The following is a 16761-nucleotide window of genomic DNA, read 5'->3' as shown; positions in this document are numbered from 1 at the left end:
CTGCTCTACCTGGCACAGCAACAACCTCGGGCACAAAGGGGGACCTAAATATGTATTCATGAGGGAACTAGTTGGGCAGAGAAAGGTCACCCCAAGCATCTGAGACCCTCAGTGGTTTTTATCCTGGATAAAGCTCTGCTTACAGAAATCAGTGAACACACCCATGTTGTTTTCAAAGCTGTGTTGAACTTTGAACTGCTCGGTCTCGGCGTCAGGTTATTAATTACATTGTTCATGATTGTTACCATTTATTTATTATTTATATTTCAGTTCATTTTGAGGCTGATTTTGGTGTGAACAGAAGATTATGTGGGTTCAGGGGTTTGTCTAGAATTCTGACACACACTACAGTGTCCAGTAAATGTAAATATTGTTATTTTATCACTTCACATTAGTGCTATCTTGATGGGAATAGAATGATTTAGTTCTGAAATATGGTCCTTCACGCAGGCTGAGAGGCAAATTGTCTTCAATGACTGACCAGAGCGGGAAGAAGGCAGAAATGCCATCTCCTCTGAATTAATTATGAACCACACAGCTCTTGCTATTATCTGTTTACACATTATTGGCCTTGTGATGTGCTGGTGAGAGGATTTTCTTTCACTGTCTGGTCCAAATGTACGTTAAGTCCAATTTCATTAAGAAGGCTGCTCGCCTGCCCTGTTGAAAGGGTCATTGTGTGAGTTATTACAGTGTTTTCTTTGTGCTCGCTTCCCCCAAATTCCAGTAACTATTTTGTAGAAAAGTTTGAAAGTGAACTTTTGATGCCTGTGAAAGCTGCTTCATTGACTTTATTGACTCCAGAGCCTGAAGTTCTTTATCCACAGAGATCTTTAAAAGGACACTAAAAAGTTTCAGCCAAAGCTTATAGAATTTGGTGCTTATAGTTAAGTGTTATAGACCCAATGCTGTTCCCATGGAGACCTAAAGGAATTTTTCCATTTAATTAAGTGGTAGCAAAGCATACCCTTTATTAAGTGGGAAAAGGAGTAGACTGGAGAACTCCATTTGTTGTTCCCAGTCTTGTTTGTGGGCTTGCTCTGCTGTATAAAGAAATAAACCCAGGGAAATTTTAGGTCTTTTCACTGTGATTCATTTGCTGCAAGCTCAGGGTTTGTGGGTAAGGGGGTGTGTGGTTCCAGGGAGATAACCCACAGGGCAAAGGTAGAGCTCTCCTTGTGCTCATCGCTGGTGTCTTTCCATGGAATCTGGGATGTGGAGAGGGTTCCAGTCTCCCAGGTCTCCTGTTTGGCAGAGGCCAGTGGGACAGCTGGCTGCTGTTCCCAGGTGGTGTCAGTGCCATCTGTTCCTGAGGACACTGGTAATGTCAGTTTGTTGAAACAGCAACTTGTTAGCACTGAAATGCCAATTATTTACTAATACCCATAGAAATCCCAAGTAGACTCACATTCAGAAAGAGTTTTCCCACTCTGGAAGTTTGGGATGTTCTCAAGGGGTTGTTGGAAGACCCTGGTGAGCCCAACTTCGAGCAGGGGCTCTGCCACAGGCACGTGGATAGATCCTGAAGCTCTGGGGTACAGATTTACAGAAAAAGATGAAAGGCCTCAAATTGTGCAAAATGTTGCTAAAAAATGTTTTTTGGTTGAAGCTGTGTCATGAAATCCTTGGCTACTGAAGTCAACAGATTTATCACTGATTTAGCTGGAGTGAGGACCTTGTCTATAATGAAGTCCTTTCATTTTGTCTCACTGAGATTTCTCTTGTTCTTTCTTGGTGCCTCATGACACATTCACTCCATCCTTGTCTCAAACAAAGAGAAATTATACTATCGTGATCGCCCTTTAAATATTTTCTATTTGAGGACCTACTGAAAAGGCTCCAGAGGCAAATTCTTGGTTTAGAAGTTGCTATTTATGTCCAGACACATCTGAATGTCGTTACGCTTTGAATGTTGTAGTTTTCTTTGCAGAGATGGATGAGTCTAGAGAGGGAACACATTACTTTAAATTAACTTGAAATAAGCTCTAACCAGCTCAGGGTTCTACTTGTTGCAACTGGCTCCCTTGGTAAAAATCCATAACAAAATAAGTGATACCACAAGGGAAATTCTTATTTATTGGTGTTTTAAAGCAGTGCAGGAACAGGTTCTCAATCCATGACATTGGATTCTGTTGGCATATTAATATTTGAATTATTGTAGTGTCTCAGACTCCTGGTCATGGCAAGGAGCCTACATGGGCTCTACACAAACAAATCCAGCATATTGTCTTTCCTCCAAAGGGCTTCCACCACAGGCAGGTGATGACAGGAACAGTAGGCACAGAAGTAAAGTAAATAACAAAATTATGAATTAGTGCCAAGAAAGCTACTGGTCTCCTATTGCTAATCAATTATCAAACATCATCATAAATCAATAGTTAAGTCTGGAAGTTAACACATTTCATAAAAGCTGTAATTACAGAGTCAGGCACACCTGAAGTAGGAACTGTCTTCAGTGTGGGCATTTCAGCTCCAAAACCAGGTTACACAATGCAGTTTTCATAGACCAGGTGAGCTCCACCTCTCTTTTTCTGCAGTTCTGCATTTCTAAAAGTATTCTGAAGCACTACAAGTTAAATTACTGCTTGTTTGTGGTCTTTCCTGCAAACTGAATTTACTTACCAAGCAGGTAAGGCTCGTGAGGGTCAATATGAAGAGCAGCTCAGCTCTCAGCTGGCTCTCCAGCTCTGCTGGTGCACAGCCACCTAAAAAAAATGGACCCAAAGCTCCTGCAATTACACCTTCCTTGCTGTTTTGTAGGTATTCATGTCACAGCATTCCTCTGTGGGTTAAATTAGCAAGTACACGATTTTCTAGGATTTTTATTTTATGAGAAACAGGTCCCCTGGGTCAGCCATGAGACTTTTTGTTTCTGAATTTGTTGCAGCCAGGGCAGGACTCACGGCGATGTCAGCAGGTGAAGTGGGCACGTGCAGGTACAGATCCCAGAACAGAATCATAGAACCACTCAGGCTGGAAAAGGCCTTTAAGATCGTGGAGTCAAACTGTTAAAAATCTCCTGGGTCTCAAGGGTGGAACTGCACAGCCACTGAGTGCCTGATGCATCCACACTCAGCTCGAATGGAATGTTTGTGCAGCACCTTCGGGGACATTTCATCCCTCAGCCTGGCCAGAGAGAGCTCAGGGGTGTGCAGGAGGAGAGTGAAGCTCTCTGGTTTTACATCACTTTGAAGAACACAAAATGCCATCAAGCCTCTGTGTATCAGTTTATCCAGCTTAATTGTCTCACTGCTGACTGCACGCTGGTTCCATTCATTTTTAAAGGACGAAGCAAATATTTCAAACGAATGATCAAAAGAATATTTTACTCTTTTCACATGCCGAGTACGGAGTCTATGAAACATGTATTCAGGAAATGAAGTATTAGGGCCTGACAGATATCTCCAGCATCACTGAAAAAGCAGGTTATCTGGAGATTTCTAGTGCAAACAATCCCGTGCTTTGATGAATACACGAGTAATGCCATTACAGGGGGTTGGAAGCAAGATTAGATTGAAGGTACAGTCATTTCAGCAATTATAATAAACTCTGAAAATTAAGGTGATCACAACGAGAAACACCTTTTTTTTTTATCTGTGTGTTTCTTAAGCAAAGAATAACAGAGAGTTTTGCTTTACAGTGTAAATAATAATATTTTTGCTGAGCGGGGGGCTGGATGTAATGGAAAGAGATTGATGGCCGGTATCTCAGGGAATTCTGCAGGAGGATCAGTGGAATGTTGCAGTCCTACATGGTCATAGCTTATGTTTGTCCTTGGTTTTGTGTATGACATTCATCTGGGATGTTGACACTTTATTTTCACTCAGTGTTGTTGTCAAAATGATGCAGCCCCTCTCTGTTAACTGAAGTGTTTAGGAGCTCTGAGACCTCAAATTGTAATTACATTGCCTCAAATGTCAGGTTCTTCAACAGCATATCACTGCTGGTGATAGAAACCTAAGCAGCTTAGGTGATATAAACCTAAGGAGCTTAATAGCTCCACGATGCCATATAATGTGTGGGGAATCTCCCTGCACAGGGAATCTGATAGGGGAGCTCTGAGTCACGGTGACAGCTTCAACAGGCAGGCAGGCAGGGAAGGCAGCGAGGGTGTGATGAGCTCAGAGGAGGTGAGTTGATGATTTGCTATTTATAGATGCACGGAGAGGCTCAGAGACAGGAACTCCAGGCAGAGCCACGAAAATGATTCCTCGTCAGGGCTGCGAGAGAAACACAATTTGTAGCTGGCAGAGTCTCAGGGTGCCCTGATTGTACGAGCACGTGGGCATGCCACAGCAGCAGCCTCTGATGAGAGCCTGAAATGCAGCACATTGGAGCAATTCACTGCTGGATTTCATCTTTCTGTTCCTTGGTGAGCGTGTTTTGTTTTTCCAGAGAAAGAATGGAATGATGCTGTGTGTCCTCTACAGCGAGAGCAGTCTCCTCTCGTTATTTTAAACTGAACGAGGCCAATTTGGATTAGATATAAAGAAGTGGTTTTTTACAATGAGGGTGGTAAAACACCAGCACAGGTTGCTCAAAGAGGTGGTGGATCTATGGAAACATTCAAGGCCAGGTTGGATGGGGCTTCGAGCAACCTGATGTGGCTGAAGGTGTCCCTGCTCATTGCAGGGTGTTGGGCTAGATGACCTTTAAAAGGTCCCTTCCAACTCAAACAATTCTATGTTTATTATAGGATGTCATTCAGGAATTAACTTTTCCAGTTTATTTACTGGAAGATTTTCTCTCTTGTCAACCAGTTCTGGAAACTAGAGTTATATAGTACATAAATCCAGTAGTCTTCTCTTCATAAGAGACATTGATGATTGCAAAAGCCAGGGAGGGGACGGGAGAGGGAGAGGGAGAGGGAGAGGGAGAGGGAGAGGGAGAGGGAGAGGAGAGGAGAGCGAGCCTTCTCTTCCCCAGGCTGAACACGCCCAGCTGTCTCAGCCTGTCTTCATAGGAGAGGTGCTCCAGCCCTCGGAGCATCTTCACAGCCCTGCTTTGGAGCCTCTCTAATAAGATATTTTCTGCCTTTCTTGCTGCAAGAAAAAAACACCTTTTTTTTTCTTCCCCCTAAGCGAGCGACTGTAGCTCTGCCCCTGCTCCGGCTTAGACCCATCCAAGTCCAGGATCAATGTCATGCCTGTTTCCCAGATGCTGAACCGAGTGCTTAAGGCCCAGCTCAGAGCCTGCACCCTGTTAAATCCTGATGAGCTCGGTGAGCACGGGAGGAGCTCATCACCTCCGCGGATCAGGCCAGCAGAGCCCAAGTCACACGCTCAGAAAGGTCAGCCCCATATTTACAAAAGCCCATCAGAGCTGAATTGTGCCCTGATTGAGGTTATACCGTGAGCAAGCCGTGGCTGTGCTGATGTTGACGTGATTTCCTGAGGAGGTAGAGCTCAGGCATTTATTTCTGATGGCTTTGCAGGGCTCGCAGCCTGATTTGTATTCAGCTGCTGCTTATTGAGGCTGGTCATCGCTCTTGTAAATGGGAGATAGGAAGAATTGCTATACAGAGAAATATTTCCTCTGTTTTAGTGTAGATTTTAACTGTCACCCTCTGACTCCCGATAACCAAAGCCAGAGTGATGTGTCTGGTGTTCTCTGCCCCACACTCCCAGTTATTTATTCCCTGATGTGCAGGAAGGAAGGAGACGTGCGCAATCTCCATTCTTGTTACCAGGAATTGTGCACTTAATTCTCTGTGCATTGTACTGAAAATGAACTAGTAAGATGTGTTCTGCATCAGCAAAAAGGCTCCCTTATTCAGCTGGAATGAGAACATGCACGCTTTAACTTGGGAGTAAAGAAAATCGCTGTAAACGATTTCTTTAAACAGAATCTGTTGGGTTTTGCCTTCAATTTTTGCTGAGAGCGAAGATTCTGCAGAGGTTTTTTTTTCTCCTTTTTTCCTACCCAATTGCTAACCTTGCTGTTGCATGAGTTTCTGCTGCTTCTAGCACTTTTCATTCTGATGGCAGTTTTTCATCTCTTCACTAGCTTATGGCTAAAACAGTCCCTGTAACAGGAATTTCAGTTACTCACTCTCTGGAATAATTATTTCCATTTGTTCCCACTCTGGTCCTGGGCACGGGGCTTCCTCGTGTCTTACCTTGATGGGTCTGTCTTACAAATTCCTATACTTCTTACAAATGTCTTCTCTGCACGTGTCAACACCAGGTGACAGCACGTCCCCGAGACATATTTTGAGTCGTTCTTAGCTAATACTTTGCCTTTACCTATTAGGACTTACAATTAGCACTGGAATTTTCCCGGTTGGCTACTCAATTAATAAAAATGCATCGCCACACACTGCATAATTATGGAAATGCCTGTAATTCTGTGACTTACTCTGTCTGAAAACTTTGCAGAATGCTTCGCAGCAGCGCTGTGCAGTCCCGCTAATCACAGCGCAGGCTCCAAACAAGCACGGGGAATGGGGCGGGTTCTCCTCGCACTGTTACTCAACAAGTCCCTAAAATAACCAGGAAAACACACTCAAACTGGAATCTCCTCACCCACTGTTCTCTGTGTTAGCCACTACCTACATTTGAGGTGTTGTTTCTGTAGCAAAAGATAGAATAGAAAATGACAGCTCGGGGGTTTTTACTGAGGCAAAGTCATTTGTACGCCGGGTGATTGTCTGACAGCACAGACCCACGGTACCCTGAGCTTTTAAAATTACATTTATGGGTGGATCTGAAGGTTCTGAAGCTGATAGAACTCAATTAATGAAAAAAATCACTGAAATTAGAGGAAGGGTAGCTGCTTATCTGCTCCATCCACCCAGCAGATGAACACCATTCTGTGCAAGGTTTTTTCCCCCAGAGGTGAAGGTAAAACCACTGCAGTTCCGTACAGGCAGATGTTGGGGTACAGCATGAGCACCTTCACACCAACCCAACAGCCACGTACCAGGGACAGGACCAATGTTTGGAGCACAAGGCAAGGTGCTGCAGGGACAGCAGGGAATCCCTCTGCAGCTCCCCGTGCTGGCACCTCACCGTGCTGTCCTCACCCACACGTGTCAGAGATCACCTGCAGGAGGAAGCCACCTGCTACAACTGATCTCTACATTGCAATCAATACGAGTAATATCAATTTTTCCTGGCTTGGTTGGGACCACACTTGACTAACCCATAATAAGCCACTTTACATGGAAATCAGTGTGGGCCCAGCCCTCGCTCCAGGACTGTGTTGGTTTATGGATTCACGTAAAGTTCTGCAGCAATACAACTTCATCCTGTGGAAAAACCCTCAGAGAGTCATCAACCTCCTCTGGCATCAAAGTGTGGAAATGTAAAGTGAAGGCTTAGGACATTTCAACTGTATCAAAGTTATGAATTCTGCCTGAATTCATGAGGCTGTTGTATTATTTAATGCCTCGCTGTACAAAGACTCAGAGGTTTGTTTCAAAATTTATGTTGTCTGCTTCAAATCTGAGCTTAAAGAGTTTTGAGAGGAACAACCCAGTGTCATTTACTGCAATAATCTGCTGGAGGGAGGTGAGGATGCTGACCTGGATGAAAGGCAGAGGAAATCTGGGCTTTGCAAGCGACTGACAGCAGTGGAAAGCCCCCAGCAGAAAGGAGTAAATGAAGAGGGGACTTATCTGGTGATGGGAGAAGTGGTACAAACACACTGCAGGCAGGAATCATGAAGCAGCCCATGTCCAGGGAGCCCAGGAGGCAAATGACAAAATTAAAGCAGAAGCCAAGTGATGATGTGGGTTCTGAAGGACTCGGAATTGCCTGGAGATGTTTAATACACCACTTAAATCTGTGTGTACTCAGGCTGTGGGGGAGTAAATGCCTTTTGCCGGCTCTGAGAGCCCGCTCAGCCTTTATTCCTCAAGGGTTAAACTATAAACTGAAGTACCCTTGACTGCAGAGCTCAAGTGAGGGTGGTTTTGAGTATCCAGCAGTCTTAGAGCAGCTGGAATGCAGAGTCTCATTCCTGAGTGGTTGTGCCCGTGCACAGAATCCGGGGCTGTGTCTGCACAGACCCGCTCGCAGCACCTCCCGGGTTTATGCCTCTCGTAAGCCCTCCGGTATTGACAGGAGGGGTTTCAAGGGTATAAACCTCCATAAAAAGAGAAGTGGTCTTTAAATACTAAATAAAAAGAGCCATTTAGAGTGTCACCGCTACGAGGATTTTCTGCTTGCTGGGAGCAGTGCCTTGGCACTCATGGACTGTGGAGCCGCTCGAGGAACGAGCCATGATGTGATGTGCAGTTCTCATGTTCCTTCCTGTGGATGAGCACACACAAACAAAATACTGACCCCAGTCCAGAGCTTCTAAATTCTACCAAAATCCCTTTGTTTGGTGTTTCACGCTGGCCAGGCATTGCTGGCAACAGGCACAGGGACCAGAGCAGGTACAAGAAGAAACCACGTGAAGCCAGGAGAACATCCCAAGAGCAGATGCCTCCTTTGGCCATTTCCAACCAATTAACATTGCACGAGACCTAGCTCAGGCATCTCAGGTGGGAGATCTTCCTGGGATGCAGGAGCTGGGACAGTGACCTCTCCACATCCATCAGGAGCCAGGGCTGTGCCCCAGCCTCAGAGCTCACCCTGCCTGACACGGACTCCTCACACAAACACGGCCCGTGGCTGTGGCTCCACCATTCTCAGGTGGTTTTGTGACTAACTTCTGTCCTCCTCACGATGAAGGACATGTTGTTGCCTTTTTCTCCCTGGGGATTAGTCACTGACAGGGCTTTTTGTGAATATTATCAAGCCCCTTTACTGGCAGTGTTGTGTCTCCCATGAAACAGCAGAATGACCTTGAGTCAAACCGTGGATGGGACACAAAGAGCTCTTCCATACAGCACAGCCTGCATCTCTTACCTGCATGGATTAAACACCAAGCCAACCTTTTCTGCCTCGTGCAGGGCCCAGGGAAGCAAAGCACAGCTGGATTGTGCTTTATGTGTGGTCTGTCACACCTCAGTAAGACACCAATCCAGAGGGATCCATAAAAGCTGACTTTCAGGTTATATTCAGTGAAAGGATGGTTTTCTTCACCCTCCAGGGTTTACAGTGGGATTTACACCCCTAGGCTGGAGGACAGTTGGTCGTGTGACTGTGTTCAACAAAACCATCCACACTCAGGGACCAGTTTTCTTTATTTTTGGCTGCCTTGTGGCTTTTATTTTCTCTTCGGTCTGGTGACTCTGTCCTGCAAAGGAAGTGTGTTTAGAGAGGTACCTCTTTAGTTGCAGCCTTTTCATTTTGTTCTCTTTCCCTTGTACAGGATATTTAACTGCTACTGCTGGAATGACTCTACAGTTGCTATACATTCCTAATTATTGAACACCCATTACAATTAAAGTACTCTTTTCTTTGCAACCCTGGGGATAAATTTTAGAGTATTAGATTTATTTCCTTTTTTCAAAACCAGTGTAAAGCTAAATTTTCTGTGTTGCCCCTGGGTTTCATGCTGCAGACTTGGTCAGTCAAGCATGCAAAAATCTGGTGAAATAAACCCTAGAGACCAGGTTTTAAATGGGTCTTTCACCATCCAGAATTCTCTTCTGCTCAAAGTGGTTGCCCAAACTCAGCACACAAGGCTTAATAATAATTAATTACTCCAAGCCAGATAATGAAAAAAGTGGTATGGACAGATTCCATGTAAGCATAGCAGTAAAAGCATTAAATTTATTTTGTTCTGGTGCAAACCATCAGTAATCAAATTTCCATTACCCAGTGATGGGTGCGAAGAGACAAGAAAAATACTGAGTCAACAGAATTCCAATTACAGTTCTGTGAGTATCCTGCTTTAAATATGGCAAAGCAAGGAGCTGTTTTCCCAAGAGGATGGGCTTCTGATGAGTAAGCGTGGCTGTGAGTATTGCACTGTAGGAAGTATTTGGCAGGAACAAGAGCAGTGAAACAAACCTTTCTCAAGTGCCTCTGAAGAGAGGAGGAAAAGTGGTTTCCTTTGTAGATGAGTCAGTCTTGCTCTGGAATTGCTCTAGAAAGCATGGAGAAGCTTAAAAGTATGATGGGACTGTCTGTCAGATGTGATTCTTCCTGCTGGGTTTACAGCACAACACTATTTCTTTCATTTATTCTGTTTTGGAGGTACTGCTCAGCTTTGGGTGGGTGGTCGTGCCAGGTGAAGGAGGCCATGAGAAGGTACAGAGCACAACCATTCCCTGGGAAAACATGAGCAGCCATCCTTGCAGCTGGGGAGGAAGCAGGTTTGGTCCCAAAAATGAGGGAATCAGGAGAGAGGAGGAGAACTGACTTCACTACAACCTTCATGCCTTTCACAACCACGTAACTTCTCTGGGTTTTGCCTCATAACTGTATGTTTTTGCTACACCACGCATGAGTTTGAGATGTAATTAATATTAATAAAGCCCATTATGTAAAATTAGCCATAAACAGGAGATTCTTTACAAGGTGAAATCACAATAGTCATGACCAGAGTGTCTGTGTTGCTTGGAAACTGAGAGCTGTCCTGGGCTGCTCCTCAATATTTGCCTTTCATTACAGATCTTTCCCTCTACTTGTGGAAAAGGAGTTTTAAAGGAGAGAAATGACTGAAAAGAAAAGTCTTTCTCTGAGCACTGGTGTTTTTTGCAGTTGGTTCTTGGGCCTGGAAGGTGAAGGACCTGTGGAGGTTCCTTAGCAGTGTTGCCCTGCAAGAAGCAACAGCAGCAGCACAGGGGGATGCAGGGCACTATGCTTGTTTGTTTGGGGAGTATTTTTTGGGGATCCTAATTACTGATTTTTCCAGTCTGCCTTCAGGAATTTTGGGATTGGTTCCCAACCAGATGTTGTGTCTGCCAACTCATCCACTTGCTGCAGAGAACTTTGGCCACGGACCCGCGAGCGCGTCCTGCAGCCACTCCAACAGCTCTGCCCCCAGCATTCAGGTACAGCCTTCACATAAAGCAGCCACATACTCCTGAAAAAACTGCAGCAAAGGAGCATAGGCTTAAAAATAATCACACGAGTGGCGTGTTCAGCTAATCAGGAGTTCCGATTGTCTCGGCGTTTCTGCTCACAAATCAGACGTATTTCGGAGGCTGAAGCAGGGAGTCACCACTGGAGCCTGATTACATATTTTAAGTGCTGCCTGATTAGATTAAACTTGGTGCTGTTTATGGCTGATTTTGAGCAAATGGGAAAAATCAGAGATGGGATCCAGGCACTTTAAGCTGATCCAGATTTTGAGAATGAAAAATTCACAACTCAAACTCAGACCCAGATCCAAGTTTTGTCCTGAGGCCCCTGTCTTCAGAGTAGACTGATTCAAAATCTTGCAAGGAAGGGCTCTGGGTTATTCCCCTGTAGTAAACTTGTATTTGCTTAGAAATAACTGACTTAATTCTTAAGGACTCTGGAGGGCTTGTGTCCTCGGCGCTGAGTTCACCCTAACAAAGATAAAGTGCTAAACCACAGAGTGGTTTACTTAAACACAGAAATATGTATCAGAAGGTATTTCATCAGTTCCTCCAGTCCAACCCAACATCTTTGCAGGTTAGCACACGTATTCTGTTTCAGCCTTTTGATTAATTGCATGGTACCAAAACCATACGTATTTATAGCTTGCAGAATTAGATAAATTCTCCAGATGTGGCTTCCTTTTAGTTATGCTGAGATGAACAGAGATCAAAGCCTTTGATCTTTAGCCTGACTGAAACCTGCTGCTGACACAGGTCTAGAAAATGATGCAGTGAGGGGAACTGGCCACTCTCAACTTGCTCCAGAAGCATCTCAAGCAAAATGGATGGGAAGAAACTTGTGAAGGATATTTCTATACACATCATTGAGCCTCTGCTCCTGAAAGTAGGAGATGGTTTTCAATGAACCTTTTACTCTTAACAACATATTTAAATAGATTGATTTTCTGTTCCAGCTCAGAAGTGATTTAGGACCTTTCAGTGCATGGATATCCTCTATGATACACAGAACTGGCAGGAAATGTCATCATGAGCTAGTTTATAGCCTCAATTAAGGCTATTTCCATTGCTCCAGATGTGTAAAGCAGACTTATAGCCGAGTTCCTGGTATAGTGAACTCCCTGATGCATCCTAGGCTCAGCACTGCCAGCTCAATGATATCTTCTTCATGACCCTTGGAAAAAATGATGAATAGCCAGGGAGCTGCAAATTCAGACTGAATTCTGGCAACGTGAACACTTTATACAAGTCTTGGCCAGTTAGGCAGATAGCACAGTCTGAAAACTCTTATCTGGTCCCACAGGCTGTTCCAGCAGCCACAGCTGCAGAGCAGTGCAAGGTGATGTGTGGCCACTTCTGCCCCTCTCTGCAGCTTCCTAAGCCCCACCCCATGGACATAAACCCACAGCTCTTCAGGTGATATTGCCAGGAGAGTTCTGACTCCCATGGCCAAAACTCTCCTGAACTGTTTTCTGTAGAAGAAGATGATACTAAAAAAAAAACCAAACCCAAACAAAAAAAACCAACAACAAAACAAACCCACAAAAAATCCCCAACCAACCAACAACAAAAAGAACCCTCAAAAACTTTAGGTTCAAGCTCACCAACAAAAAAAAAAAATCACTCAAAGACACTGCAGTACAGATGACCCACAGGAACCTGGAGAAGGGGTGAAAGAATAGAGAGAAAAGAATTATTAATAATGGAGTGAAATAAAAAGGAGAAAGGGCTGCTCACCCATCAAATACACTCTGAGTGTGCAGCAGAGTCAGGGAGGTCAGAGAGCTGATGCCTTTTATCAGAGATAGAGGAATCACCCAAGACCAAAGCAACAGTCAGAGGAGGTTTTGGAATTGGCTGGGGCTGACTTAATCCTGCAGTCCTTGAAGAACTGGCTTCAGTAATCTCAGAACTATTAATGGTATCTCTGAATTCATGGATGGGCCAGGGTGATACCAGCAGACTGATGTATTGCCTGTCTTTAGAAGGTGGGAGAGGTGAGAGGAAAAAGAGCAGGAGAATTGAACAGTCAGCTTACCCTCAAAATCCAGAAAAATGCTGCAGCAAATAGACACATACCAGGAAAATAAGATGAGCAACAGCCAATACAGATTTGTCAAGAACAAATCCTGTCACAGTGCTCTAAGTTAATTTTAAAGAGTAACAGGGCATGGGGATAGAAGAAAAACAGGAGACATCAAATACATTTACTTCAGTAAGGCTTTTGACACTGATGGTATTTTGCTTTTTGTCCCTTGCAGCATTTCCCTTTCTTTTAAAATTCCTTTAAAAAATAACCCGGAGAAAAATGAAAACCTATTATTAACCAATTTAAAAGACCCTTTTAAGTTTAATGGCTCAAAATAAAGTATAACACAGAGGATAAGCATTAGAATTTGTGAAGGGTGCCAGGGCAAACTTCTCCATACCTCTCAAGAACTCACAAGGGGGCTTAGATCCCCTCTCAGGCGATGAGGACTTACAACCCTTCTTAGGTGATGGGGTGTTTGTGTCTGTCCATCTGTGACTACAAGGAAAGACCTGAGGAATGAGATGTCTTCCCACTGCAGGCTCACTAGGGGAGAGCACAATGTGAAGGTCTCATTTTCCCTGTCCAACTCAGCCTTGTAGAAACACAGACCACCCTCAGGGGCCACCACCTCCGTGCTCAACCATCTGTTTGGGAGAAAGGAGCTCAGGGAAAGAAATGAAGACATTGTGCTGCGTGGGTAATAATATTTTAGCAGCCAAAAGCGTGATATTTTGAGCAAAATACATTATGTATTTGGGCATGAGGCAAGTGCAGTTGTACATATGAGAACAAGGATGTTGGACTGTTGGATTATGCCCCTTTACATTTCCCAGAAAACTGAGAAGTCTCCCTCCTGCTTCGTTATCTCTGCACGTCAGCACTGTTGTAAAACACATCACACACATTTCTTTCCTTAACAGCAAACTTCTGGCCATGCTTAATTACTGCCATCACCTTTTATTCTGCTTTGTGATGATGTGATTGTTTTACAGTGCAGAAAGATAGTCTTTCTTCAGATAGAATGCAAGCTGCAAAATTTCATCTCCCTCTGCCTCTTCCAGAAGTTTCTTGGTCCTGACAGTTTTACTCTGCTGGTGCATCAATATTTGGCTTGTGATAAGCATCATCTCCCTTTCAAAACTTCTGTTTCCCCTCAAATTATGTTGCCACTCCACTGAATGTCCCAGCTTAAGTAAAAGGACACAACCACCCTCTTTTCTTTCTTTTTCTTTATTTTTTTTTCTGTAAGTCTGGCATTCTTAACCCCTCTGTTACAAACCTACCTAATGGAGACCACTGGAAATAGGGAATGGAAAATGGATGGGACTGTGGAGCACGAACAATCCTCTTGTTTCTGAGACAGGCACAATGCAATAGTATGGAGGAAGCAAAGATGGGCACAGTAGAAAAAAAGATCAGCAGTAAACAGAGAGATAAATGACCAGTATACAGCTTACAAGCCAAAATACAGCCCTCTGGAGCTGTACAGAGCGAGTAATGGGCACTTGCACCAGGTATAATGTGTGGTCTGAGCCCTCTCACCTCTCTGGGTTGCTCAGCTGAACTGAAGCCAAGCACAAGAGCAGTTTGTTGTCTTCTGTAGCACTCAGGTATTGCCCTGAGTCTGCTGTTCAGCCAGCTCTGTGCCTCTCAGTGGAGCAGATTTTGCCCTTCAGCCCTTCTGTGATGCCCTGCTGTCACACCACACCCAGCAGCACACAATCACCTTCTGCAGTTTTATCTCCCTGTATATTTTTATGGCATCACCCTCCATCCTGCTCCACCTGTCTGTCCTCATCCCTCCTGGCCTGCAGCTCTGGAGCAGGCAGCTGCCTCATCATTAGCTTTATCTGCAATGAAAAAAGTTTACAGTCTCAAAAAGCCCCAAACCCATATGGTTCAACATCTGATTTGTTTCAAGTCACTTAAGTCACAGGTCGAAAACCCTCCCTTTTGCATATGCCTTGGAGTCAGGGTGTGGATTTCTCTGGAAAAAAGCCTCCTGTCTGCCTTTGAAGGGAACAGCTTTGCCTTTGATGTAGCCATGAGTGAGGAGATGGCCTCATCTCACGGTGTGTTCCCTTCACAGATACCTTAACTGCTGGGCATTATTTACAGTTCATTCAGAAAACTAAAAGCAGAGTCTTAAAACACATTGCTAACCCTGGCCAGGCTGGATTTAGTAAGATTTGGAGTATGGTATGGATGCACATAGGTATTGGCACATACAAGGTACAGATATTGTCATTATTCTTTGCTTTCAAGGGAAGGGAGTGTTCTCCCTGGGACAGGCTCCAGGGTCAGGTGAGGCCACTGACAGGCATTCATGACCCTGAGCAGCTGGGGTCCCTCTCAGCTGGGACACACCCTCAGCTCTGCCCAGCAGCCCATTTAAGCTCAACCCAGAACCCTCCCTCTCTCCCTGAGCTGAGTTAGGGAGGTGCTGGTCTCCGGCTCAGCCTGTGCTGCCCCTGGGCCCCTCAGTCAGGCTCAGCTCCGTGGACTTTCTGCTGTGATGGACCTGCTTGGGAATTGCTGGATGGTGTCTGACCTGGATTACCCTTCTTGCATCTCACCTTGACCTGTGGCTTGTCCTCTGACCTGCCCCATCACCACAGACCTGCCTGATGCTGTGGGCTCTTGGCTGAACCTGGCTGTGACCTGTGGGTCTGCTCTGCTCACCTGGCTCAGGTACCGAGGGCTCTGCTGGGTGTGTGACCAGGCTGGGCTCCTGCCTTCCAGCCCTGTAAGCACTTTTAAACCTTAAATATGTTTGTTTTAAATTCAGTTTGGTGAAATGACTCATGGTAGGGGCTGAAGAAGTTGGTAAAACGTGACTCTTCCCCAGGACTACAGAGCTTGTGCTGGGGGAGATGGTGGTGCCCAGGGCTGCCTTCTAGGTGGTAAATGAAGGTTTATTTTGGAGGGGCAAATGGATTAAGTTTACCAATGCAGTGTGGGGTGTGCCAAGTCCTTTTTTGGGTGCAGGAGGACAGTGGGGTGTTCAAAGAGCGATGTGGGGTGTTCAGGTGAGCCCATGGACTCCAGCTGGCACAGGACCACCAGAGCTCTGTGCACCTGAAACCTTATGAATTACAAAAAAAAAAAAAAGAAAAAAAAGAAAAAAAGGATTATAATGATAGGTGATATGAATGGTTAAAAACATAGTTTTGTATGCCCAGGTTATCAGTGTAAAATGCTGGTATCCAACCCAAGGCTGAAACCCAGGGATGTTGGTACTAACTCTGCCTCACTTCCTAGTAATACCACATGTGAAGCAATCTTCTAATGTCTGATTGTTTCCTAAAGAAGTCTATGTGATATGGCAACAATGTAGTTTTATTTTGGTGTATAACTGAACTGATCAATCCAAATACCTGCAGGTTTATCCCTAATTGAAGTTGAATCTAAATTCTCATAGCCACTGGCACCCATGGCTTGCTTTTATATTTTCAACCATTTCTGCTGCCTTTGCTTCCCCTCACAGGCCAAGGAGCTCCCTGTGAGCACCACAGACCTGTGCTGTTGTCTCATGGTTAGTCATCCCATGCACTGCTCCCATGTTTCTGCACTGGTACAAACCCAATGTTTTGTTTGGATTAATCACAAGTTGTAAGAAACAGTTTCCTGCATCCTGACATTGGCACTGAGCTCTGTCAGGGGGGAAAAAAACCTCTTTTCTGGTTATTAAATTGTCTATCCAAAGTTGAAGAGTGTGTTGCAGCTGAAATGCTGATAAAAGCACTAAATGTGGAGCTGCTAATACCAAGCTATAGCAGCAATTTAGTTTGCTATCAGGCAGTAA

The sequence above is a fragment of the Lepidothrix coronata genome, unplaced genomic scaffold (assembly GCF_001604755.1).
Source record: "Lepidothrix coronata isolate B3197 unplaced genomic scaffold, Lepidothrix_coronata-1.0 Scaffold236, whole genome shotgun sequence".
In the NCBI taxonomy this organism is placed as follows: domain Eukaryota; kingdom Metazoa; phylum Chordata; class Aves; order Passeriformes; family Pipridae; genus Lepidothrix; species Lepidothrix coronata.
This window is presented reverse-complemented; position numbering follows the sequence as displayed.